Here is a 27,930-nt window from a genome sequence, read left to right as displayed (position 1 = left end):
ACCAAACGAATTTTTCCTTTGTTCTCACTTTTTAATTTCAATTTCAAAATAATTTCATATTCTTTTCATATGCATGTTATATGTTCAATGCAATCATGTCCAAATTTGATAAGGATTCTTCAACTTATCCAGCTCGAAGGCTCATGTCCGGCCCGAAGACTTATTCCACATATCTTGCTCGAATGCTCTTAATGTATATTCGACCCGAAGGCTAATATCAAATATCCAACCCAGAGGCTCATTTTACTGAAACTTGGCTTTCGAGTCACCTTCTTGAACTAAGGCCCACTAGAGTAACCCTATTCACTATTACCTAAGTAAGGCGAATGGCCAAACCCGCATGCAAACTTTTAACTTTCATGTTTTCATGTAGTATGCTCAGTATCTCTATGGAAAAACAATATCAAACATTATAGAGTTAACCAACCAACAATTCAATAAAAAAAATACTCTAGACAAGGTTTCATGCATCTTAATCATGTAACAAACTCTCATGAATTTGCATCATGCCTCATGTTTGGAACCCGGTGGGGGTCTAACCTATTTGGCAAAAAATCCAATACCTCTGGTTTTGACCGTCAGGATATTTTCATGCAACTGTGGCTCATCAAAATACCCCTTTTTACTTTTACTAAGAGTAAGGAAAAAGATCAGTACTCATACAAATCCATTTAGTCAAAAACGAGTAGAAAAACATCATAATAGATTATCAACTAGTACTAAAAAAAACATGACACCAAGCAAGCATTCACAACCATCTCATGTTATTATTATTTTATTTAGCTACAAAGAGCACTTAGAGGCGTAGAAGCAAATACTAAAGAATCTCTTATTGTAACCGGGTTGAATTAGCCATTTGGTAGCAAAGGAAAAGCTTCTAGAAATCCCCTGAACGAGTTTGTGAAAATCCTAATTTTTTTTTTCTTTTTTATTCTTTAATCTCCCTAAAGATCTCCCCTTTCTCTCTCTAAAAGTCTCTCCTATTACTCTCTATCTAAGATTGTAAAATGAAGAAGGAAAAAAATGGTGATCAAGAAATGGAAAGGAATATATATAAATAGAAAAAGGGAAGGCCAGATTTGTGCGACTTGGCAGAAATCGGTGAATTAGAGTAAAGAGGTGGATTTGGGGCCCACCAAGCATGGCCAAAAGAAAAGTAAAAAGAAAAAAGGCCAAGAGTGGCCATTTGACTGACCGAGACAAGATTGTCTCGTCAGCTAAATCGCGTCGTTGTGCACCCGCACAAGCGACCATGTCATGTATTGTACGCGCGCAGGCGGGAGCAATGCGCGTAGTCTGACCATGCTAGTTGTCTGCGATCACAGGCTACGGCCCGTAGGTTTCTGCCCGGAGTCCTAGTATAAGTTTTTTCCCGAGCTATTTTCTTTATTTTTCTCCTAAAATCTTTGGTAAAGTCGGATAAAATTTTGGGAAAGCTAATTAGAATAAAAAGGTTTGTAAATCTAAAATGAAAAATTTTATAAAGGAGTAGACGAGAATTATAGTAGTTTTAAAATTTGTTAAGGGCCAAAAAGTCGTGGTGTTATATTTCCTCCACCTAATAAAAATTTAGGTCTCCAAATTTGCAAGAGTTCTTTAAAGTAAATCGGGATACAGATCCTATATCTCCTTTTCATCCTCCTAGGTCGCCTCTTCTCAAATGTGGTGTTGCTAGCACACCTTGACTATAGAAACTTCTCAACCGTTTGTAATCTCCTCAACCCATTCGATGAGCTCCATAACATAGGCAACATAGGTCTGTCAGAGCACATAAGAGCTCTCAGGCATGGAATGATATGAGATGGGTTATGGAGGTGTTTCTGAATGACAGAGACATAGAAGACATCATGTAAGGTAGCATACCCAAGAGTTAGAATGAGGTGGTATGCCACAGGACCTACCCATTCTGAAACTTTCAGGGGTCGAACGAAAGAAAGACTCTGTCTTTTTATCTACTCATCACATCATCATATCTTGCATAGAAAAACCATAAGGTAGACGTGGCCATTATCTATAAATTCCAAGGGCCATCTTCAGTTGTTTGCATAACTCTTTTGGTGAATCGTAGCTGCGAGGAGGTGTCTCCATATAGTGTTAACCTTTGCAATAACTCCATGGACATAGTCACACTCAAGAAGGAATTTGTTCCTAACCTAATTGAGATGTGTTAGAGATCGACTGAGTCTACCATAAAGGGCCTCAAAGGGAGCCATACACTAGGCTGATGATAGTTATTGTATGTGAACTCATAGAGGGACAGATGCTGATCCCAACTACTACTGAAATCAAGAGCGCAAGTGTGTAACATGTCCTCTAGGTTAGAATAATCTTCTTAATTTAACCAGCAATCTGGAAACTATTCCAAAATTGCAGCATAAAATTGGGGTCTATATCTGATACCATAGAGGTAGGAATGTCATGAAGTTAGAAAATTTCTTCAATGAACTGTTGGACTAATTTCGTAGTTGAGTCGATGGTCCTGATAGGAAGGAAGCGAGTTATTTTGGTTAGTTGATCTATGATGATCGAGATAGCATCATGGTTTGCACCGGTCTTGGGTAGTCCCATGATGAATTCCATAGAGACATGTTCCCACTTCTATTTCAAGACAGGAAGATTGTGCAATGGACCATAGGGCATTAGATGCTCGGTCCTGGTCCTTTAGTACATGCGACATCAAAAGACGTATTCGATGATATCCCTCTTTATCCTAGGCCAAAAGTATTGGCATTTTAGATTACAAGTTACTGGAATTGATAGGTAGCTTGGACGCATATACCTCTCTTAGGATAGATGCTCGGAGTGATGGACAATTTGGTACCCAAATTCGATTGCGAAATCGGTATATTCCCTTATCAGTCACTGTGAAGTGATCGCCACTACTATTATCACCCATGGAGCAAAATTTATTCTTGAGATTTAAAATCTCCAGGTCTGTTACCTGAGCTTCCCAAAGTCTATCTAGGATATTGGGCTATTTTTGTATCTGTGTAAGCTAGGGACGATGGCCACGTTGGCTTACTCGAAGTTTCTGAATCGTCTCCAACATCTTCCACCTAGATGTCAGCAGATGCTTCACCGAGGCTCATTTTGCTCGATCGAGGGCACCATCTAGTGTTCTTCCTCTACTGGGATGTCGTAGGACTGTAGAGTCATAATGTTTTAGAAGATATGTCCAGTGTTCTCGTCTTTTAACCCATTCCTCATTGTAGAATATTTATTTTAGGATCTCATGATTGGTGTGAATCTCAAAGGTTCGGCCTTGCTGGTAATGGCATCATATTTTTAAAGGGTAGATGACGACAGTGAGCTCAAGGTTAAGGTAAGGGTAGTCGCGCTCATATAGCTTCAGCAGCCTGGATCCATAGGCTATTACTCAAAATTTGAAGCGACCATAATGGCAGCGAAACATCGTCAATGGCATAGCCTCAGTTCGGACTCTTATTTGGTGATAATCCAACTTGGGATGGAGCTTAGAAAATATTGCAACGCCTAGAAGTCGATTGAACAGGTTATCGACACGGGGTAAGGGACACCACTTGTTGGTGGTCACTTAGTTAAGTTCTCGATAATTGATGCAAAGGCGGAGATTTTCATCCTTCCTTTCTGTTAATAAGACTGAGGCATGGTCGAATAAACTTCTTTTTATGTAATACTATGAGTTGACAATGCTTTTTTCGAATCTCGATCTTGTTCACTTGTCCTGAGGTATGTCAACAGGTTGAGATATAGGAACTAGATTGATGGAGAACTCCAAATCTCGCCTGAGTGGCAGTCTCGTTATTTCCTTCAAGAAGACATTCGAAAAGTTACCAACAATAGAGATGGCTTGAGGTGATGATTCAGGATCCATCCTTCTACGTACCACAAAGTTTAAAATAAAACAATATTTGTAGAATAAACTTCTACTTCTAAGTTGTACACATCAAAGAGTTTAAAGTAGTTCCTAATGTTTTCTAGTAGTACATTTCCTAACCTATCTAATTAATAGATGATTTTCTAATTATGATAGTGACTAACATCTAAGCTTTTCTACTATTGGACTTGGGAACCTATTAATGAGGGATCTCTCCTAGAATTAGGCTATGATACCATTTTTATGGCATCCCAAATATCCATTGGGTTAAAAGGGAGCCAAGAATTCAATAGGTTTCAAGTGCAAAATAATTTTTTTTACATTGAAGGAAAATCAAGATATCCCTTACAACTTTATAAGTTCGATCCCTTATAATAAAACCATAATATGGCAATTTAATAAAAGAGAGGTCTTTTATAGGAAGCCTCTTCAGAGTGCGGAGTAACTATTGCACCCGAATTATGTCCTATAATATTATCAAGAGTCTGAAACTAGGTCGAGCTGGACTCCAAGAGGTGACTCAGAGAGCGAACTCTTAACTTTCTCAACACTTGGGAAGGGGCACAAAATAGGGTTGAGTTCCATATAAACTTAGTAAAGGAAACAAAATTGAAATCACACGATTAAAGGGTAAATAGTTTTAATAAAGCTCGTATACCTCTTACCATAGAGTTCATCATGGGATAAAGCCATTAAATTGTATGAAAAACCATTTTCTTTGTAAAAACCAGATAAACATATATTTAACATAATAAAAATATCATCTTAAGCATATCCATTTCACCAAGAATACTCAAACAAAGAAGTTGGACAAGAGGAATATCAGAAAACATAGAAAATGCTCTAAAAATAGGAAGTTTCATCATTCGGATCAAAATGATGCTCTAAACAAAGCTTAAACTTTATTTGTCTTTTATTGACCTTCATGCGAAGCTGTTGCAACATATATCCACTAAGGGTAGAAGGGATCCCTGACAACCACGATGAATCCCCAAGCCCTTCTTGGGTCCTTAACATTTCCCCATCTATACTCTAATCCATGGCGATCCATTCATCATGGGGACCCTACATCCACATAACGCGTATTCTCTCTTGTAAGAGGGAACACCGATCATCACAGGGAGTGGTTCACCAACACTTATTTAGATGAGGGAGAAATAAAAATCCCACATAGATAATGGCTGTATATATTTTTTCCTTTTTCTCATTTGTTAATTTCATGTTTACAACAATTTCATATTTTTTTCATATACATGCTATATGTTCAATACAACCATTTCTGAATTCGATAAGAATCATTCAACTTATCTAGCCCGAACGCTCATGTCCGACCTAGAGGCTCATTCCACATATCCAGCTCGAAAGCTTATATAGCAGTTTTAGCCTGAATGCTCATATCACATATCCAGCATGAAGGCTCATTTTACCTGGACTTGGTTTTCGGACCACCCTTTTGAACCAAGGTCTATTGGAATAACCTTATTCATTGTTACCTAAGTAAGGCGAAGGGCCAAACCCGTATCCAAATTTTTAACTTTCATGCTTTCATGCAGTATGCTCAGTATTTCAATGGTAAAATGATATAAAACATTATAGAGTTAACCAACCAGTAATTAAACTAAGTAAACATCACTCTAGACAAGGTTTCATACATCTTAATTATGTAACAAAATCTCATGCATTTGCATCATTCCTCATGTTTAGAACCTAATAGGGGTCTAATCCATTCGACCAAAAATTCATTACCTCTGATCTTAACCATTGGGATATTTCACACAGCTGTAGCCCATCAAAATACCCCTTTTGGCTCTTACTAAGAGTAAAGTAAATTATCAGTACTCATACAAATCCATAGATTATCAACTAATACTAAACAAAACAGATACCAAGTAAGTATTCACAACCATCTCATGTTATCATTATTTTATTTAGCTAGAAAGAGCACTTAGAGGTGTAGAAGTAAATACTAAAGAATCTCTTATCGTAACCGGGTTGACTTATCCTTTTGGTACTGAAGGAAGAGCTTTAAGAAATCCTTTGAACGAGCTTGTTAAACTCTAAACTTTTCTTTTCTTTGTTGTTTCTTAATCTCCTTAAAGATCTCCCTTTTCTCTCTCTAAAAGTCTCTCATTTTACTCTCTCCCTAAGATTGAAAAATAAAGAAGTGAAAAAATGGTGAAGAGGAAATGGAAAGGAATAGGTTTAAACAGAAAAAGGGAAGGCTGGATTTGTGTCATTAGGCAAAAATTGGTGAATTAGAGTGAAGAGGTGGATTTGGGGCCCACCACGCATGGCCAAAAGAAAAAAAAAAGGCCAAGAGTGGCCATTTGACCAACGGGACAAGGCTTTTCCGTCGATGACAGTGTGCTGTTGTGTGCATGCAGAGGTGGCCACGCCGCGCACTACACGCGAGCAGGCTACCTGACACGCACAGTGTTGTGCTACGCACTGTGCGCGTGCTGGATGCGGGTTGCGGGGTCGTGGCTTGAGTTTTTCCCCGAGTCCTTTTTCTTCATTTTTCTCTTGAAATTTTTGGTAAACTCGGATAAAATTTTGGAAAAGTTAATTAGAATAAAAGGGCTTGTGAATTTAAAATAAAAAATTTCACAAGGGATTAGACAAAAAATATCGTAGTTCAAAAATTTGTTAATGGCCAAAAAGTCGGGGTGTTACACCATGTCATCATAGCTTTTTTTTTAAGGTAAATATGGAATCCGTACTAAAAAATGAGATGACCCAAATATATTATTTCAGATTGGGTGAAGCAACACTTAGATTCTCGACAAATAATTTGTATTTCTTTAATAATTCCTGAACTACTTAAAGATGATGACAATGTTCCTTCAGGGATGGATTGTAAACCAAAATATCATCAAAAAAACTACCAATACAAACTTCCTCAAGTATGGTTCAAATCCCTAGTTCTTCAAAGACTCGAATGTGGCAGGAGTATTAGTCAATCCAAAAGGCATGATCCAGAACTCATAATGATCATGATGAGTTCTGAATGTTGTTTTATAAACATCTTCATCCCTCATCCTGATTTGGTGGTATCCTGATCGAAGATCAATTTTTGAAAAGACAATAGCCCTATGTAACTCATAAAGTAAATCATCAATAATTGCTATGGGGAATTTTTCTTTGATGGCGCATTTATTGAGTTCTCAGTAATCTATGCAGAATCTCCATGACCTATCCTTCTTTTTCACTAATAAGACTAAAAATGAGAAAGGAGAGTGATTGGATTGGATGATGGAAGCATCAAACATCTTCTTGACCTGGTATTCTACTTCTTTCCTTTAGAAGTAAGGGTACTTGTAAGGTCAAAAGTTGATCGGAGAGCTACCTGATTATAAAAAGATGTCATGATCTACTCCTCATATTAGTGGGAGGCCTTTTAGTTCACTGAAGACGTCCTTGTTATTTAATACTTTCTCTACTTACTCATTTGTACCTTTATGCTTTCGTGCTTCTTTAACCTCTAAGGACCAAATGTAATAAATCAAGCATTATTGTCCTCAATCAACCATTATTTTTTAAGGTTCCTTTCTTTGAGTGGAGCTAATGATTTTATGCTTTAATATCTTATAGAGTGATCTGTTCTCCATCTCATCAAACAGTCACCCTTGATTTTGCAGAATTAAAGATAAAAGGATTGTGAAATTTCAACCCATTTATCCCCAAAATCATTTCATAATTCCCCAAATGAATTATTTTGAAATTGTAACATAAGTCATGGTTTTGCATCTGCCACTCTATACCATGACATTCTCCTTCATTGGTTACCTTGTCACTATTCGCCACCATTATTGTTAGAGGTTTACCTGGAACTATCATATCTCTTACTTCACTTGTAACTTAGCTGTCCACAAAACAATATGAACTTCTATTATCTAACAATTTTAGAATTGGTTTCCTATTCAACAATCCTCTGATCTTAATTGTGCCTCATGAAAAATCTCCTATTATAGTTTGCAAGCATATAGTCATAGGTCTTCTGTATTATCATGTTATTATTTTTTTCTAAAGGTTGCTTCTGTTCATATTGCTCTTCTATTTCTTTACAGTCTTTTATTGTCAATGCTACTTTCTCTTTGCATTGATGTCCTATGGGGTATTTTTCCCTACATCTATAGCAAAGATTCTTTCTCTTCCGTTCTAAAGAATTTTTACACTTCAATGGCAATGTCTTTTGAAAATTTTGTATTTTAAAGAAATTTATGGAGATATTTTCAATGATTGGAAGACTTACCTTAGAATTGGATGGCTTGGAGGCAATTGAAGAGTGTTTGAACTTGTTTTTGCGCTTGATGGCATCCATTGCTTGTTCTTGCCATGGGCCCAACTCAGATGCTTGAGTCAGAGTATGTGGCCTGCACGTCCTCACTATCGATCGAAGTTTCTCTCCTGGACCACTAATAAAACTAGAGATAAAATATTTTTCGAAAAACCCAAGGTTTTCTATTAACAATAAAGACCTTATTTTTTCAAATCTTTCATGGTATTGGTGGATGGTATATTTTTGGGTCAATTTGTTAAATTCCCCAATAATATCAACTCGAGCTATACTCCAAATCTTCTACAAAATTCCACCTCGAATACTTTTCATTCGAACATATTTAGGTAATTTTCTAACCCATGAAATATGGGCCTTGTCTCATAAGTACATAGAAACAGTTTTCACTTTACCATCTTTAGGAATGTTGAACATATGAAAATACATGTGGTGTCTTTTAATCTATGTTCTATGATTTTTCCATAAAACATAGGAATTTCAATTTTCGGAACAAGGTTACCAGTTTGTTTACCCCTCTGATCCGAACTAGCAACTTCAATTTCCTTGATTCTAGGGTTCGATAATATCCTACCATTACTATTTAAAATAGAGGTGGATGGATTTTCCCAAGCAGTTGTTTCACTAATCTTCATGATGCTTTGGAAGATTTCAATGAGTTTTTTCAATTGTTAGCTAAATATAGTCAGTTGTCAGTCCACTATGAATCAAGTTTCATGTTGTGATCCATACATTTTAGATATGAACTCAAAAGTTTTTTATTGATTGCACTTATATTTCCCTCCAAAGTCTATATCTTTAGCAATTTAGACATTGTTGGTTTGCCATTATTTTTCACCATAGTCACGAAAGTTGTAAAAGTTTCATCAAAATCAAGCTGCTCTAGTACCAAGTTATCACCCATAATTTGAAAAAATATGGAGTTTAAATGATTTGAGGTAATTTGGAGAAACTTAAAAATATGAGAGATAATATGGAAACAAAGAAATAGTAGGGATAAAAATGAAACTTTATGTATTTGTGGATAATTTGATATAATTGAAAGACAGAGGCAGAGTTCAGAATTAAGAGGACATAATTGACATTTTAGGGAAGAAAATATGATTTCTGGAAATAGAGAAGAGAGGGTGTTAGTGGCAGAGAATAAGAGAGTTTGAGAGAGAGAGAGAGGAGTCTTTAGAGAGAAAGAGATAGAGAATATAGATATGTAAAAGAGAGAATGTTTTAGAGAGAGAGACTACTTTTTAGAGATAAAGAGTGTTTTAGAGAGAAAAAAAGCAATTCAATCTACTTTCACTTATTTATATACATGAATTGGTGTAAATATCTTCATTTGGGTTCGCTAAACATCATCAGAAGCCACCATTTAAAGCTGGGGATTAGTTGAATAAATAGAAGAAGATGACAGGTGTGAGCCGATTTAAATATGAAGAATGAGCAATTCATAGAGTGAAGGCAATAGTTTACAGCAATCTGTTGATTTAGTTTTCGGGGTTGCTTCAGATGCTGCCATGTGGCTCGTATTAATTTCAAGAGGGGATTCTATAAAGTCAGTTCTATTTTTCTCTTTGTGCTCCCTGTTTTTTGATTCTCTATATCTTGGCTCATTCTGAATTGTTTGAATCCAGTTCTCAACACTTGATACATCAGATAATAAATCAATTAATTAAAAAACACCATTTTCATTTCAACTAATGTTAATTCCTTCCCTAAACATGTCCTAAACCTACCTTGAAAAACTTGATGCTTGAATAGACTTTAAGGACATAACACATTATCTTTGTCCACCCATCTCTCTCGCTTAAACTCCATACAATCAAACCCCCATATTTTTTACATTCTCATGGGTGATTAAAATCTAGAGGTTTCATGGACTATAACATGTAAATAATGTGTTCTCCATGTTTGATCATACTTGGGGAATTCATGTAACGACCTTGGAAATTAAAAAGGAAATGTATATAAAAAAATCTGAGTGCGGAAGAGAAATAAAAGGTTTTGATTAATATCTTTTACACAATAACTTAAATGTACTAAACAATATCAAAAAATAAGTCCTCTAAAGGAAATACTAGAAATGAAAGACTATAAAGATAACTATAAGACATCTAAGCATCTACTCGCCGTCTTCTTGTGGATCGGGCTTGGGAACCAAGTCCTCCTAATCTGAAATGGTTAAGTAAGGAATGAGCTACACTAGCCCAGTAAGGATGTCACACTATATCACTATCACAGAAGCAAAGGTTGGTAGAAAACCAAAAACAACCAATGGAACACAAATTTTAAACAAATACATTCATCAATAATCAAACCATTTACCGTCTACTTACCTCAGTGAGATTTATAAAAATGACCCATGGAAAATAATAACATCATAGATATCATGAATAATATGTAACATAGCATATGTCATACTTTTATATTTCAATCATCAAACAACAGTTGCCCCCTTTTCATCAGTCTACTAGTATCCATGGGGATCCATAGGGGTCCCCGCTACACCTGAACCATTCCCTTAACAAACTTAATTTTCAGGGCCGTCCCCATACCCCATTCGGTATGGGCACCAAATAATAAACCTCAATACCCCGTCCGGTATGAGGGTGAAGCGGGCCGTCCCCATACCCCATCCGATATGAGTGCAAAAATATTTAAAGTCTCCATACCCCGTCCGGTATGAGACAACGTTCCCAGGATATCTAGTGAGGCTGTCATCTTATCCATTTATCAATTCACACCCCTTTCCTATTTTTTTTCCTTAGTCTCCGTTACCCATTCAAACATGAATACTTAAACAAGTAACGTGCATCCAACAAGGCAAACATATCTTAGATTCACAAAATCAAACAGTAGTGAAGTAAATAGTGATTCATGCATTCAAAATCATAGAATAAATAAACCAGATAACATAATACATTTAAACTGTAAAATAAATCAAACAGGAACTGACAGAGAAATATGTCCGATTCGGGCTCCATTAGCAACCGTAATTAATTATGTATATCCACTTAAATTGTACAAAATACAGTTTTATCATTTATTTAGACTTCAATCCCATGAGAGGAAATAGGGTGAGGGGTCCTTACCTGATTCGACGTCCAAAACTAGATTTTCACTACGCCTACGGGCAATCCTTGGATTCCCTGAATTTTTTTTGGAAACTGAAATGCGCTTACGGTATCTACACATGTCCTAAATAACTCAAAAATCATACCTAGGGCCTACTCAGCCAATTTTAAAATTCCGGCACAGCGGCAATCTACCTCAGGTTGGTTGTTTTCGCCCGAATTCGGCCAAACTTGTATCGGTTCCTATGAGAAAACACCCTTAGGGCCATCGGTGGGCCGAAAAAATACAAAAAATTGAAACTTACCGGCGATGGGGCTTTCCGGTGCGGCGGCTCCTCCGACTCACGTTGCGGTTTGGTGTTTTGCTCCGGTCAACCTGTAGAGGAGGAAACGGTGATCACAAAGGTGGAAAAATTACATTGAACGAGAATCGGGAAAGGCTTCATCGGAGAAAAAATTGAGACAACCCGCCGCGGCGCCGCTGGGCTTCGGCGGTATTTTTCGGCCAATTGGCCGGTGTTTTGCTCTGATTTGGCCATAGGTGGGTTTAGAATCGAATTCTGAGCCAAGGGGAGAATTTTTACCTCATTAAGCGACCGGAAGTAGCTCCGGTGCCGTGGCGGGAGGCAGCGGTCGGCTCCCCGGCGGCTGGGCTGTCTTCTCCAGCAAGGGGCTCTGGCGGCTAGGGTTAGGGTTTGGGTGCGGATGAGATTATTTATAACCATCCACTTTTAATATGAGCCATTCATCGTGATGCAATCTGGGTCGTCCGTGCGCGATTCAATCTGGGCTGTTCGTGTGCGTGCAATCTCGATCATCCGTGCGCGTTTTTTATTTGGGCTATCCGTGCGCGCGGGAATGGATCTCAACCGTTCGATCGCGTGCACGCGGATCGCCCACGTGGCTCCCTTCCGCATGGCCTCCCACGTCAGTGTCTCTGCCACGCAGCACATCCTGGTTGGCCGGGGCTGCTGACCGGGCAGCGACATGACGTAATTTTTCTAAATTACATTTTGACATCTGATTTTTAATTTTTCTTCCAAAAATACCCCCAGAACCCAAATTTTTACCCCTTTTTCCCAAAATTGTTTACAATTAAATCCCTAAATAAATTTTTTACCCATTTTATTATTATTATTATTATTATTTCTATTAAAATAAATTAAACTAAATTAAATTCAATATATTATTACATAAATAATAACTATATTCCAATAATAATTACAATAATAAAAAAATAAAATAAAAAGATAGGGTTGGGGTGTTACAACTCTTCCCCCTTAAAGAAATTTGGTCCCTCAAATTTGTCTCTTACTCTTGATCGAACAACTGGGGGTACTGCGCTCTAAAGTCTGATTCTAGCTCCCATGTAACCTCCCTTAGTGTGTGGTTCTGCCATACGACCTTTACAAAGGATATTTCCTGGTTGCAGAGTAATCTACTCTTTAGATCCGTAATGCCGACCGATACTTCCTCGTAGGATAAGTCCTCCTGGAGTGGGAAGGTTTCGTGGGCCAAGACATGAGAGGGGTCCGGGTTGTACTTGCGTAGCATGGACACATGAAACACATTGTAGACCTTGGAAAGCTCTGGAGGTAGTGCTAGTCTATAGGCGGCGGTACCAATCCTGTCTAAGACTTCGAATGATCCAATAAATCGAGGGTTCAATTTTGTCCTCCTGCCGAATCTACTAATTCCCTTGAAATGAGTGACCTTAAAGAACACCCGGTTGCCTTTCTCAAACGCTAAATCTCTCATCCGGGTGTCTGCGTAACTCTTTTGCCTGCTCTGAGCCGTCTAAATGTTCCTCCTGATCTTAAATATCTTGGATGTGGTCTTCTCTACCAGCTCCGGGCTGAATAATTTTCTATCACCCACTTCTTCCCAACAAATTGGCGATCTGCATGGACGCCCATATAATGCCTCATACGGAGCCATGCCAATGCTCGCTTGGTAGCGGTTGTTGTAGGTAAATTCTATCATAGGCAAATGGTCGTCCCAATGGCCCCCAGAGTCAAGGACACAAGCTCGAAACATATCCTCAAGTGTACAGATTGTCCTTTCTGATTGTCCATCAGTCTAATGGTGGAAAGCAGTACTGAGGAACAGCTTTGTTCCCATGGCTTGCTGAAAGCTACTCCAAAATCGAGAAGTGAACCTAGGGACCCTGTCGGACACCACTGCTATTGGGACTCCATGCAATCTAACTATTTTTCGGATATACATTCTTGCCAACTTGTCCAATGGATCGGTCATCCTGATGGCTAAGAAGTGGGAAGACTTGGTGAGCAGGTTAATAATTACCCAGATGGTGTCATGTCCTGAGCGTGCCTTAGGTAGCCTATTTGGGCGCTAATGCTCTGCCTTGACCTGCTGACATATCAAGCATTTAGACACAAAGTCAGCTATGTCCCTTTTCATCTCATTCCACCAAAACTGGGGTCGCATGCTTTGGTACATTTTGGTGCTTCCAGGATACATGGCAAACTTTGAGCTATGGGCCTCTGTCATGATGTCGCTCTTCAACTCACTGTCATTTCGAACACACACCCTGTCCTGAAATCGGAGTGACCCATCGACAGAGACTCGAAATTCTGAACTAACTCCCTATTCTGCATTGTTCTTGAGGGCTACTAAGGCGAGATCAGCTGACTGAGTTTCCCTTATTCTCTGGATTAACTCAGGTTGGACGGTCAAATGGCCCAAACATGTGGCTCTCCTCAAGTCCTGAAGTCGAACCTGTTATGTAGCCCCAATTTGCCTATATTCTGAGACCATCAAATGGGCTAAAATACCTGTACTTTTTTTGCTGAGTGCATCGGCTACCACGTTGCCCTTACCTGGATGGTACAAGATATCATAATCATAGTCTTTAAGAAGTTCTATCCACCTTCTCTTACGCATGTTGAGATTCTTTTGAGTGAATATGTATTTCAAACTTTTGTGATCGGTATAGATCTGAAAGGTCTCTCTATATAAGTAATGGCACCAAGTTTTCAAGGCGTGTATGATTGCGGCAAGCTCCAAGTCATGGGTAGGATAATTTTTTTCATGACTCTTTAACTGTCTGGACCCATAAGCTATGATTTCCCATGCTGCATTAGAACACAACCCAGACTTAGATAGGAGGCATCACTGCAAACCGTATATCCCCTCGATCCACTCGGTAAGGCCAGCATAGGTGCAGTAGTCAATCACTTCTTTAGTTCTGAAAAACTTCTTTCACATTCCTCATTCCACTCAAACTTGGCATTCTTTTTTGTGAGTTGGGTTAGGGGAGCCGCTAGACTAGAAAATCCTTCAATGAACCTGCAGTAATAGCCCCCCATTCCTAGAAAACTACGGATTTCTTTAATTGATGTCAATTTTTCCCAGCCGAGCATCGCTTTAACCTTTTCAGGATTCACTGATACTCCATCCTTTGATATGATATGTCCTAGGAAGGCGGTTTGCTCAAGCTAGAATCCACACTTACTCAACTTTGCATACAGCTTCTTTCTTCCGAGAACCTGCAAAACCTGGGCTAGATGGTGAGCATGTTCTCCTCTACTTTTTGAGTAGACCAAGATGTCATCGATGAACACGATAACAAATTGATCTAAGAACTCTCTGAAGACCCTGTTCATCAGATCCATAAAGATGGCTGGGGCTTTGGTTAGCCCAAATGGCATGATCAGGAACTCATAGTGTCTGTACCTGGTTCGAAAAGCCGTCTTGGGGATGTCTTCTGTCCTTATTTTCACTTGATGGTAACCTGATCGCAGGTTTATTTTGGAGAAGACCTACGCACCCCGCAACTGATCAAAGAGGTCATCATTCCTGGGAAGGGGATACTTGTTCTTGATTGTGACCCTGTTCAATCCTCTGTAGTCAATACATAACCTTAATGTTCCATCTCCCTTCCTGGCAAAAGTGACTTTAGTACCCCCAAGGGGACGCATTATGTCTGATAAAACCACTGTCTTGCAATCCAATGATCTGTTTTCTCAGCTCCTCCATTTCAACGCGGCTCATGCGATAAGGAGCAACCGAAATGGGCTGGGTGTCTGGCTGTAGATCTATGGTGAACTCGACTTCCCTGTCCACTGGCAGTCTGGGTAGTTCGTCTGGAAACACATCTGAAAAGTCTCGGACTACTAGAATTTCTTGAATACAATTCTCTTTCTTATGTTTGCCTAGTTAGAGAAAATAGCAAGGTTAAGGTACTCAACAATTAAGAAGACTTGCCATCAAGGAATAAGTATTAAATTATTTTATTAATTTGTAAATGGCTCTTTATTAGGAGTATTGAATACAACTTTCTTGCTAAAGCAATCTATGGTGGCATGATACGCTGCTAGCCAATTCATCCCTAAAATTACACCAAAATCCCCCGTGTCTAATTCTATCAGGTCTACACTTAGTTTTCTATTTGCTATCTCCACGGCACAAGCCCTGTAGACAACTTCTCCTAATAGTGTTACACTCCCAGCAGTAGATACAAATAACATTGAATCAAGTTTATCAGGTAATACATTAATTTTAGATGCAAAAACAGATGAAACAAACGAATGCGATGCACCAGTGTCAAACAAAACATGAACAAGATGGTTATAGATAGTGTACATACTCTATACCACGTCCGGATCATCATCGGCATCCTGTTGGGTGAGGTTGTAAGCCCTGCCCTGGATAGGAGGTCTTCCCTGATTCTGGTTCCTTGGGCACTCTCTCGCATAGTGTTGGGTACTACCACATATGCGACAAGTGTTGTTGAGGCGGTAGCATGGTCCATCCTCGTGATCCCTGCCGCAATGCTGACAGATCTTACCACGTCCTGCCACTAGAGCTTGAGGGGAAGCTTGGATCACCGGTCTAGGCCTCTTGTTTTATTGGACAGGCGCAGTAGGTGGTGGTCTGCGGAGTGGAGCTGAGGGTCTGTGGTTCCCTGCTGACTGAGGGAGGGTGTGGAGGCTCATCTCCACTAACTGTGCCTTGGCCAGAACAGTTGAGTATGTCTTGAGCTCCAGTACAAATAGGTGCTGCTTGATCTCTGAGCGGAGGCCCCACTGGAACCTCCTAGCCTTCTTGCCCTCATCCATCAATGTGTCAGGGGAGTATCGGCCCAACTCTAGGAACTTACGAGCATATTCTGACACCGTCATGTTCCCCTGGACCAACTGGACAAACTCCATCTCCTTAAGATGTCGTATGCTCTCTTGGAGGTACTCTGCATAGAAGGCTGCTAAGAACTGTTCCCAAGTGACTGGAACAAGCAGGGTGGTCTGCTTGAGTTCCCACCAACGGTCTGCTTCTCCCACCAGCATGTAAGTAGCAAGGGTGACCCTCTACTCGGGAGTCACTCCTAGGGTTTTGAAGGCCTTCTCCGTCTCTGCCAACCAATATTGGGCATCTTCAAAGGAGGATTCTCCTGCAAAAGTGGATGGGTTCAGTCTCCTGTACCTCTCTACATAGCTTGGGTCAATTATGGAAGGAGTTGGGTCCCGCGGAAGAGCGACTGGGCAAGGCTGAGGATAGACTGGGGGGCCCTGTGGTGGTACTTGCTGATATGGTGGGGGCACTGGATTATACTGTGGTGGTGCCGGGCAGTACTGTGGCTGGGGCACTGGATTATACATGAAATGGTTATGTATGGGTACATACTTATCACTTCGTTAATACACTAGACACGGAACGGTTATGTACGACCAATTAAAGCTTAGCATAATGCAAATGCTTTTGGATAACTTCTTTCCATAATGAGTGATACACACATAACAAAATGACATTTCGAAAACACAAAGTGAAATAACATTTATAACGAAGTAAAACTTTAACAAATACTTAACAAATACGGAAGAAAAATTAAACATGTACACATTTTTATACTAAAAATACGTAAAATACTTCAAAATTATATAGGCTATAAATTCATAATATCTACTTACCTTAAGTCCTTAGTAGTCGTAGTTTTAATTCCAGCAGAATTTTGGCTTTATTTATGACTTTTTTCTCTAAAAATTCGGCAAAGTTTTGAGATGAGTTTTAGTCACTTTCTTGACTCAAAAATATCTAACAAAATACTTAAAAACTAATCCCAAAAATCAAAGAAAAGCCGAACTTTAAAACTTAAGAAAAAGCTTACCTTTCTAACAATTTATAGCTTCCTTTTGATCGTGAACATTTTTCTTCTTCTTTTCACTTAAAAGGTTACCACTCTTCACATGTCGTTTTACCTAAAGGCCTTTTAACATGCCACTTCATGTAAAAGGTTACCACTTTTCGCATGCCGTTTTATCTAAAAGACATTTTTACATGTCACTTCATCTAAAACATTATCACTTTTCACATATCACTTCATCTAAAAGTTGTCATTTTTTGTTATGTCATTTTATCTAATAGTTATCACTTTTCATTATACCACTTCATTTAAAATATTCCTACCTTTTCTCATGCCTCTTCATGCTTATTTTAGCTCCTTAATCCTTATCCATCTTTTTTCTGTTTGACTTTACACTATGTTCTTAACCTAATTATGGCGGTGAGATAGTGTGATGTCTTTACTGGGCTGGTGTAGCTCATTTCGTATTTAACCATTTCAGATCAGGAAGACGTTGTTCCCGAGCCCGTTCCGCAGGAAGACGGCGAAGGGGACACCTAAAGACTTTATAGTTATATTTATAGTTTTTATTTCGACTATCTCTTTTAGTTAGTTTGTTTCTTCATGTTTTGAGTACGTTTTGGTTATTGTGTAAGGGATGTTAATCAAAATTTTTATTACACTTCTGCATTTGAGATTTTTAATACATATATTTTATTTAAATTTCCGGGGCCGTTACATAGGGCACGCAGATTAGACTATTTTTCCACACACCCCAACACGGAACTGTTATGTATGGATACATACTTATCACTTCGCCAATGCACCTGAAAACAAAACGGTTATGTACAGCTAGATTGAAGTCTAGTATAATGCAGGTGTTTTCGGATAACTTTTTTCCATAATGAGTGATGCCCACATATCAAAATCACAAAGCGAAATTACATTTATAACGAAATAAAACTTTAACAAATACTTACTCAACAAACGGAAGACAAATTAAATATGTGCATATTTTTATATTGAAAATACATCAAATACTTCAAAATTACGTAGGATATGAATTCATAATATCCATTTACCTGAGATCCTTAGTAGTCGTAGTTTTAATTTCGGCAAAGTTCCAGCTTTATTTATGACTTTTTTTCTCTAAAAATTCAGCAGAGTTTCGAGATAATTTTTTGTCATTTTTTTAACTAAAAAATATCCAACACAATACTCAAAAACTAATCTCAAAAATCAAAGAGAAACTAAACTTCAAAACTTAAGAAAAAGCTTACCTTTCTAACAGTTTATAACTTCCTTTTGATCGTGAACCTTATTCTTCTTCTCTTTCTCTTTCTCTGCTCTCACAAATTTAGCAGTGTTTCCCCAAGATTTTTATCTAAAATATCAAAATAGTCTCAAATATCACACACTTCGTACTTCCTCTTTTTCCTTCACCTCTATGCTTCTTACTATTTTTCTCTCATTCTAAATGTCTTTTCCTCCCTTCTCCTATCCCCTACTTATAGGAGTGGGGAGCCACGAGTGAAAAGTTGCCACCATTCTGTCTTACAATTTCATCTAAAAGTTGTCACATTTCATCATATCACTACACTTAAAATATAGGTACATAATCCAAGGAAAAAACAATTATGCATTTACGTAATGATTTTATCTTTAAAAAATTACCTCTGACTCATAAATTTGAGTTTAACTCAAATTTCAATTAAAATGGAGTGAGGAGATGAAAATAAAATAAATAAATATTTTTGTACAGCTTTTAATTATTAAATTAAAAAAATATATATGACATTGACATTTAAATTAATAATAATAAATTAGAAATAATTTATTTTCCGTTTGAGATAAAACAAGATGGAAAACCCATTTAAGAAAAAAATAAAGAGTTTAAGTCAATTTTCTTTCTAATAATTATTTTTTCTCTCACTCTATTAAATTTGTTCATATGATTATATCATTTTAAGAATATGAGTTCACAACTTTATTCGTGAATATAGACATATTTATCATCAATTTTATATTCTTTCTCATTTTATTTTTATTTTATTGTAATTATATGCAGTTTAAAAATTAATTTTTTCAATAAAATTTTTAATACATTTAATTATTGACACGTAACAATTATTATTTGTTAGTAAAGTTTACTCAATTATAGATTTGAGTTTAAGTATGTATTTTTTATATTTTTATTTAAAAATGTGTTATATATAATTGATGTTTGTATGTAACTAATTAATGAAATATATAGATTTGTATTCAAAGTATTGATTTGTAAAAAGCAAAAAGAAAAGTAAGGAGAGAGAGAGAGAGAGAGAGTAGAGTGTTACTACCGATAGATGTAATGAGAAGCATTTTGAGATAGAGATAAGAGGAGGAGCAGACATAACATACTGTGAACTTTTGAACTTTGGGTTTTAAATTTTGTTTTGGTGCTAAAAAGATTTGAATCTCTCTCTCTCTCTCTCTCTAATTTTTCTAGACCCCTGCTTTTCTTTTCTTTTCTTTTCTTTTCCCTTCCCTTTTTTAATATGCTTCACACCTATATATATATATATATATATATATATATATGTATACAGTACGTATTTTCTATTAACATTTTCTTGGCTTCACATAAAAGGAGAGAAGTGGACCAGAAAAGGCTGGTTCATGTGGGTGACTTTATCAGGGTCAAACGCAAAAGTCAGGATGTGCTTTCCTAATTTTCAAGACAAGAATTATTATCCTATATTGTTTATTATTATTATTATTATTATTATTAGTATAGTTACAGTAGCAATTATTCATCAAGTAGTCAGAGTACATTCTTATTCAATACTAATTGCTATAGTTTTTCAACAGTATTTAAATGGGTGTGCGTCTTTTTAACTAAAACCAAAAATTTGGCTAAAACCTGATAAATATTTGATCCAGCACATCAAACTATCAAAAATTTGGTTTATTTCGATCCCAATAGGATCGAATTAGATTGGTTTTAGCAAAATTATAAAAAATAAATAAATAAAGTGTACGATATAATTTTTATCTTTAAGTTTTAGTTTTATTTTGTAACAATTTTTTATTAACAAATTAAACTAGAAAGTTTGGTAAAAAAAATCTAATCTTAAAATGTTTATTTCAAGAACACACTCTTAAAATGTTTTAATTAAAATTATAAAAGCGTATATCCAGAGCATAACAAATAATTAGTTATGTATGTACTCCCCATCCCCATTGCAGCGAAACAAACATTACTTTATTTATATAGATGAAGACAAAGTCGGCTCTATTTCACATAATACATGATTTTTTAAGTAAAAAATTTATATGTTTATTAATGAAATGTATATGAGATGCATGACCTAATTCAATTTAAAAAAATAAAATAAAATTCAATCTAAACGGTCAAGATAATATATTGTATTATCAACTGTAATACCATAATTAAAATATGAATTCAATTGTATAACTCGAATTACACTCATCAAAAAAGGAAATAAAATAGTTTTAATTACTTACTCCTTGGGCAACTAATAGGAAACTAAAGTTTAATAACAAAAACGTAAGGTATAAAAAAAATTCAGCAGTGACTTTTTCTTTATCAAATATATTATATAAGCTTACGGTACGTCATATATTCCTGGAATTCTGAATTAATCAAATGCATTCAAACCTGTCAAAAGTATATTCTATTGATTTGGATGATAGTCAGATAGTTAATCAACCAGCTGTAAAACCAAGCGGCACCAAAAAGGAAAAAGTGTTGTACATATATTATAAAATAAAACAAAAAATAAAAAATAAATTGAAATATATATATATATAATGAAAGTTGCATTTAAATTGAAAATGTTTGATTTACACTTTATATTTAGATAAAACTGGTAATTTTTATTTTCACAAAAATAGATACTAAAGATTCTGACTCTTATTTAATACAAAAATAAATATTATTTATTTTATCTAAACACAACAAGAAACTAACCGCTCCACAACTTACGAGCTAAGGCATAATTTATTTATTTTTATAAATAGATTATTTTAATTATTTTTATTTTATTTTGCATATCTATGATAAATATAATACACATTTATTTAAATTTTTTTTTTATTTTAAGTTAAAAATTAAAATTTTCATATTTATTAAAATTCGAACCTTATATTTCCTAAGATGCATTAAGACCGCGGATAACTTTGTATTTTATCTGTTGTTTATTAGCCACTTTCTACCACTTATGTTGTAACACCCTGTCCCGTGAATCAAATAAATCATTAATGATATTGGCCGAAAGGGGCCCTGGGTCTAATTTGAAATTTTTTGAGACACGTGCAGGTACCAGTAGTGCGTTTCAGTTCCCCGAAAAAAATTCAGGAAAAATTAGGGACAGCCTGTAGGCGCACTGTAGAGCCGTATTCAGACCCCGAAACAAGTAAGGACCCCTCACCTTATTTCCTATCACGGTATTAAAGTTCAATAAATGATAAAACGGTATTTCATGAATCAATATATGTGTGAAATTGTTTAAGGTCGCTAATGGAGCCCGAGTCTGGTGTGTTTGTCGGTCAGCTGTTGTTTGTCCTATTTTACAGTTTTAAATGCAGTATGAGGTCTGATGTTTTCATTTCATAGTTTCGTGTGCATATTTCACTGTTTTATTGATTATGGGTTGAATGACTGAGAACCCGATGTTGTGTGTTGTCTTGTTTGGCATAAACTACTGGTTTGCCTGTTTGTGTGTGATTTGATGATGCTGACTGAGGAAAAAGGAAATAAAAGGTTACGTAAATTGATAATTAGATAATGTAGTCAGCCTGACTAGATATCCTGGGAGATGGTGGACGGACCGGGTCCGTAGGGGACCTTACCGGGATTGTGGTCTCTCATACCAGACGGGGTATGGAGACCTTATGTGTTTTGGTGTCCATACCGGACGGGGTATGGGGATGGCCCGTTTCACCCTCATACCGGACGGGGTATTGAGGTTTATGGTTTTGACGCCCATACCGGACGGGGTATGGGGACGACCCTGAAATCTGATTACAAGTGTTAAGGGTTCACGGGTAGCGGGACCCCTATAGATCCCCATGGATACTAGTAGGCTGGTAAATGAGGAAAATATGTTGTGTAATGATTGAAATGCAAAGGCGTGGTAAGTATTATGTTATACAGTTCATATGATTTCATGATGATGATAATGTTATTGCTTTCGTATGTTGTTTTATGAACTTCACCGAGGTAAGTAGACAGTAAAGGATTTTATTATTGATAAAAGAATTTGTTATAAATTATGCTCCATTGGTCTTTTTGTGTTTTCTACCCACCTTTACCTCCGTGGCGGTGAGATAGTGTGATGTCTTTACTGGGCTGATGTAGCTCATTCCTTATTTAACCATTTCAGATCAGGAAGACATTGTTCCCGGGCCCGTTCCGCAGGAAGACGGCGAAGGGGACGCCTAAAGACTCCGTAGTTATATTTATAGTTTTTATTTTCAAGTTTCTCTCTTAGTTAGTCTGAAATTTCATATTTTGAGTACGTTTTGGTTATTGTGTAAGGGATGTTAGTCAAAATTTTTATCACGCTTCCGCATTTGACATTTTTAATATATATATTTCATTTAAATTTCCGGGGCCGTTACAGTTGGTATCAGAGCCGCGTTCCCCGGACCCATCCCTTACACAATAATGCTTAGAGAAATATTCACCGATAAACCGTACTCAACCATTCCTTATGAAATGCAGGTGCAGAGAGATGAGGAGAGGAAGACCCCCACTAAACTGAGCAGCCCGGGATGATTCCCTTCGAGAAGATGTGGACAGAATATTTGAGATGCTGGAAAGGATCATGGCCGCCCAACAAGGTCGAGAGGAGAGAAGAGAGTTACCCGAACCTCCCCCACTACCACGGGTTGAGCCACCGCTACAGCAAGCGGATCCCGAGCCATCCCGGCACGAGTCTGCTCCACCACAGTACCACCCGGCACCACCGCCGCAGTATGAATCAGTGCCCCAGCCACCGTACTGCCCGGCACCGCCACAGTACAATCTGGTGTCCCCACCATTTCAGCAGGTGCCACCACAGGGTCCCCCAGTCTATCCCCAGCCAGGTCCAGTCCCTCCTCCACGGGACCCCGCTCCTTCCTTGATCGACCTGGGCTACATAGAGAGGTACATGAGACTGAACTCCTCCACCTTTGCAGGAGGATCCTCTTTCGAAAAGGCCGAGTACTGGCTGGCAGAGATTGAGAGAGCTTTCAGGATCTTGGGGGTAGTCCCTGAGCAGAGAGGTGCCCTTGCTTCCTTCATGCTGGTAGGGAAAACAGGACATTGGTGGGAGCTCAAGCAGGCCACCCTGCCTACACCAGTCACTTGGGAGCAGTTCCTAACGGCCTTCCGTGCGGAGTATCTCCCTGAGCACATCCGACACCTAAAGGAAACGGAGTTTGTTCAACTAGTTCAAGGAAACATGACAGTATCAGAGTATGCTTGTAAGTTTCTCGAGCTGGGCCGATACTCCCCGGAGACATTGATGGATGAGGGCCGAAAGGCCAGGAGATTCCAGTCGGGTCTCCGCCCAGAGATCAGGCAACACTTGGTAGTACTGGAGCTCAAGACATATTCAGCAGTCCTAGCCAAGGCACAGATCGTGGAAAGAAGCTTCAGCACCCGTCCTCAGCCAGGAGGGAGTTCCCGACCCTCAGCTCCGTTCCGCAAGCCAGCACCCGCGGCGCCTGCCCAACCAAACAAGAGGCCCATACCAGCCATCCAGGCCCCTCCTCAGGCTCCAGGGGCAGCACGTGGGAAGATCTGTCAACACTGTGGCAGAGATCACGGGGACCAACCCTGCTACCGCCTCAACAACACTTGCCGCATTTGTGGCAGTGCCCAGCATTATGCCAGAGAGTGCTCGATGAACCAGAATCAAGGGAGACCTCCTATCCAGGGCAGAGCATACAACCTTACCCAGCAGGATGCCGACGCCGACCCGGATGTGGTACAGAGTATGTATACTATCTGTGACTGTATGGCTCATGTTTTATTTGATACTGGTGCATCGCACTCTTTTGTTTCACATGCTTTTGCTTCTAAAATTAATGTATCACCTGATAAACTTGAATCACTGTTGCTTGTGTCTACTGCTGTGGGCGAAACACTACTAGGGGAAGCTATCTATAGGGCTTATGCCGTGGAGATAGCAAATAGGAAGCTGAGTGTAGACCTGACAGGGTTAGACACGGGAGATTTTGATGTAATCTTAGGAATGGATTGGCTAGCGGCGTATCACGCCACCATAGATTGCTTCAACAAGAAAGTTGTATTTAATCCTCCTAACGAGGAGCCACTTACAAATTAATAAAATTATTCAGCATGTATTCCTTGATGGCAAGTTTTCTTAACTTCTATTGCCTTAATCTTGTTGTTTTCTCTGACTAGGCAAGCCCAAGAGGGAAATTTGTACTCAAGAGATTCCTGTAGTCCGAGACTTTCCAGATGTGTTTCCGGACGAACTGCCCGGTCTGCCAGTGGACAGAGAAGTCGAGTTCACTATAGACCTACAGCCAGGTACCCAGCCCATTTCGGTTGCTCCTTACCACATGAGCCGCATTGAGATGGAAGAGCTGAGGAAACAAATCACTGAATTGCAAGACAGCGATTTTATTAGACACAGTGTGTCCCCTTGGGGTGCCGGAGTCACTTTTGCAAGGAAGGGAGATGGAACGTTGAGACTGTGCATTGATTACAGAGGATTGAACAAGGTCACGATCAAAAACAAGTATCTCCTTCCCCGGATTGATGACCTCTTTGATCAGCTGTAGGGTGCACAAGTATTCTCTAAAATAGATCTACGATCAGGTTACCACCAGGTGAAGATAAGAACTGAAGACATCCCCAAGACGGCCTTCTGAACCAGGTACGGACACTATGAGTTCCTGGTCATGCCATTCGGGCTAACCAATGCCCCGGTAATCTTTATGGATCTGATGAACAGGGTTTTCAGAGAGTTCTTGGATCAGTTTGTCATCATGTTCATCGATGATATCTTAGTCTACTCAAAAAGCAGAGAAGAGCATGCTCACCATCTGGCCCAAGTTTTGCAGGTCCTTAGAAACAAGAGGCTATATGCGAAGTTGAGTAAGTGTGGATTCTGGCTTAAGCAGACTGCCTTCCTAGGACACATCATATCGAAGGAAAGGGTATCAGTGAATCCTGAAAAGGTTGAAGCGGTACTTGGTTGGGAGAAACTAACATCGGTTAAGGAAATCCATAGCTTCCTGGGAATGGCAGGTTATTACCGCAGGTTCGTTGAAGGATTCTCCAGTCTAGTAGCTCCTCTAACCTGACTCACAAAGAAGAATGCCAAGTTCGAGTGGAATGAAAACTGCGAAAGAAGTTTTTCAGAATTAAAGAAGCAGCTGACCACTGCACCCGTGCTAGCCTTACCGAGTGGATCGGGAGGATATACAGTTTATAGTGATGCCTCCTATCTGGGCCTGGGTTGTGTCCTGATGCAGCATGGAAAGGTTATAGCATACGGGTCCAGATAGTTAAAGAATCATGAGAAGAACTATCCCACCCATGACTTGGAACTTGCCGCAATCATTCATGCCTTGAAAACCTGGTGCCATTATTTGTATGGAGAGACCTTTCAGATCTATACCGATCACAAGAGTTTGAAACACATATTCACTCAGAAGGATCTCAACATGCGTCAAAAAAGGTGGATGGAACTCCTTAAGGACTATGATTGTGACATCTTATACCATCCGGGTAAGGGCAACATGGTAGCAGATGCCCTCAGCAGGGAAAGTGCAGGTATCTTAGCCCATTTGATGGTTTAAGAATGCAGACCAATTAGGGCCACATAACAGGTTCGACTTCATGATCTGAAGAGAGACATGTTTGGGCCGCCTGACAGTTCAGCCCGAGTTAATTCAGAGAATAAGGGAAGCCCAGACAGTTGACCCCGCCCTAGTAGCCCGCAAGAAGGATGTAGAACAGGGAGGGAGCTCAGAATTCCGAATATCTGCCGATGGACTACTTCGTTTCCAAGACAGGGTGTGTGTCCCAGATGACAGTGAGTTAAAAAGGGACATCATGACAGAGTCCCATGGCTCGAAGTTTGCCATGCATCCAGGAAGCACCAAACTGTACCAAAGCATGCGACCCCGGTTTTGGTGGCATGGGATGAAGAAAGACATAGCCGACTTTGTATCTAAATGTTTGGTATGTCAGCAGGTCAAGGCAGAGCATCAGCGCCCATGTGGGTTACTTCAACCTTTACCGATCTCGGAGTGAAAGTGGGAATATATCACCATGGACTTCGTATCGGGGCTACCCAAGGCGCGTTCAGGACACGATGCCATATGGGTAATCGTTGACCGACTTACCAAGTCTTCCCACTTCCTAGCCATCAGGATGACCGATTCATTGGACAAGTTGGCAAGGATGTATATCCGGGAGATAGTCAGATTGCATGGAGTTCCAGTAACAATAGTGTCCGACAGGGATCCCAGATTCACCTCTCGGTTTTGGAGTAGCTTCCAGCAAGCTATGGGAACAAAGTTGTCTCTTAGTACTGCCTTCCATCCCCAGACTGATGGACAATCAGAGAGGACAATTCGTACGCTTGAGGATATGCTCCGAGCTTGTGTCCTTGACTCCGGGGGCCATTGGGACGACCATCTACCCCTGATAGAGTTTGCCTACAACAACAGCTACCAAGCAAGTATCGGCATGGCTCCATATGAGGCGCTATATGGGCTCCATATGAGGCGCTATATGGGCGCCCGTGCAGGTCACCGATTTGTTAGGAGGAAGTGGGCGATAGAAGATTGTTCGGCCCGGAGTTGGTAGAGGAGACCACGTCCAAGATAGTTAAAATCAAGAAGAACATTCAGACAGCTCAGAGTAGGCAGAAGAGTTATGCAGATATCCGGAGGAGAGACCTAGCATTTGAGAAAGGCGACCGTGTGTTTCTTAAGGTCACTCTTTTCAAGGGAATTAGTAGGTTCGGCAAAAGGAGAAAATTAAACCCCCGATATATTGGACCATTTGAAATCTTAGACAGGATTGGCACCGCTGCCTACAGACTAGCACTGCCTCTCGAGCTCTCTAGAGTCCACAACGTGTTTCACGTATCTATGCTACGCAAGTACAACCTGGACCCTTCTCATGTCTTGGCTCATGAACCGCTTCCACTCCAAGAGGACTTGTCTTATGAAGAAGTACCGGTCGGTATCATGGACCGAAAGAACAGAATACTCCGCAACCGGAAAATATCATTTGTAAAGGTCGTGTGGCAGAACCACACGCCCAGGGAGGCTACTTAGGAACTGGAATCAGAATTTAGAGCCCAGTATCACCATTTGTTCGACCAAGAGTAAGAGGCAAATTTGGGGGACCAAATTTCTTTAAGGGGGGGAGAGTTGTAACACCCAATAATTTTATTATTATTAATTTTTAATTTATTTTATTTAGTTTATTTTGTAATTATTAAAATTTTAATTGATTTATTTAATTTAATTTAATTTAAATAAAAATAATAATAATGATAAAATTATTGGGTGTTACACTTTATATTTAGATAAACTGGTAATTTTTATTTTCACAAAAATAGATACTAAAGATTCTGACTCTTATTTAATACAA

Source organism: Carica papaya, chromosome 9 (assembly GCF_054855325.1).
Source record: "Carica papaya isolate Zhongbai chromosome 9, ASM5485532v1, whole genome shotgun sequence".
In the NCBI taxonomy this organism is placed as follows: domain Eukaryota; kingdom Viridiplantae; phylum Streptophyta; class Magnoliopsida; order Brassicales; family Caricaceae; genus Carica; species Carica papaya.
Note: the sequence above shows the minus strand (reverse complement) of the source record.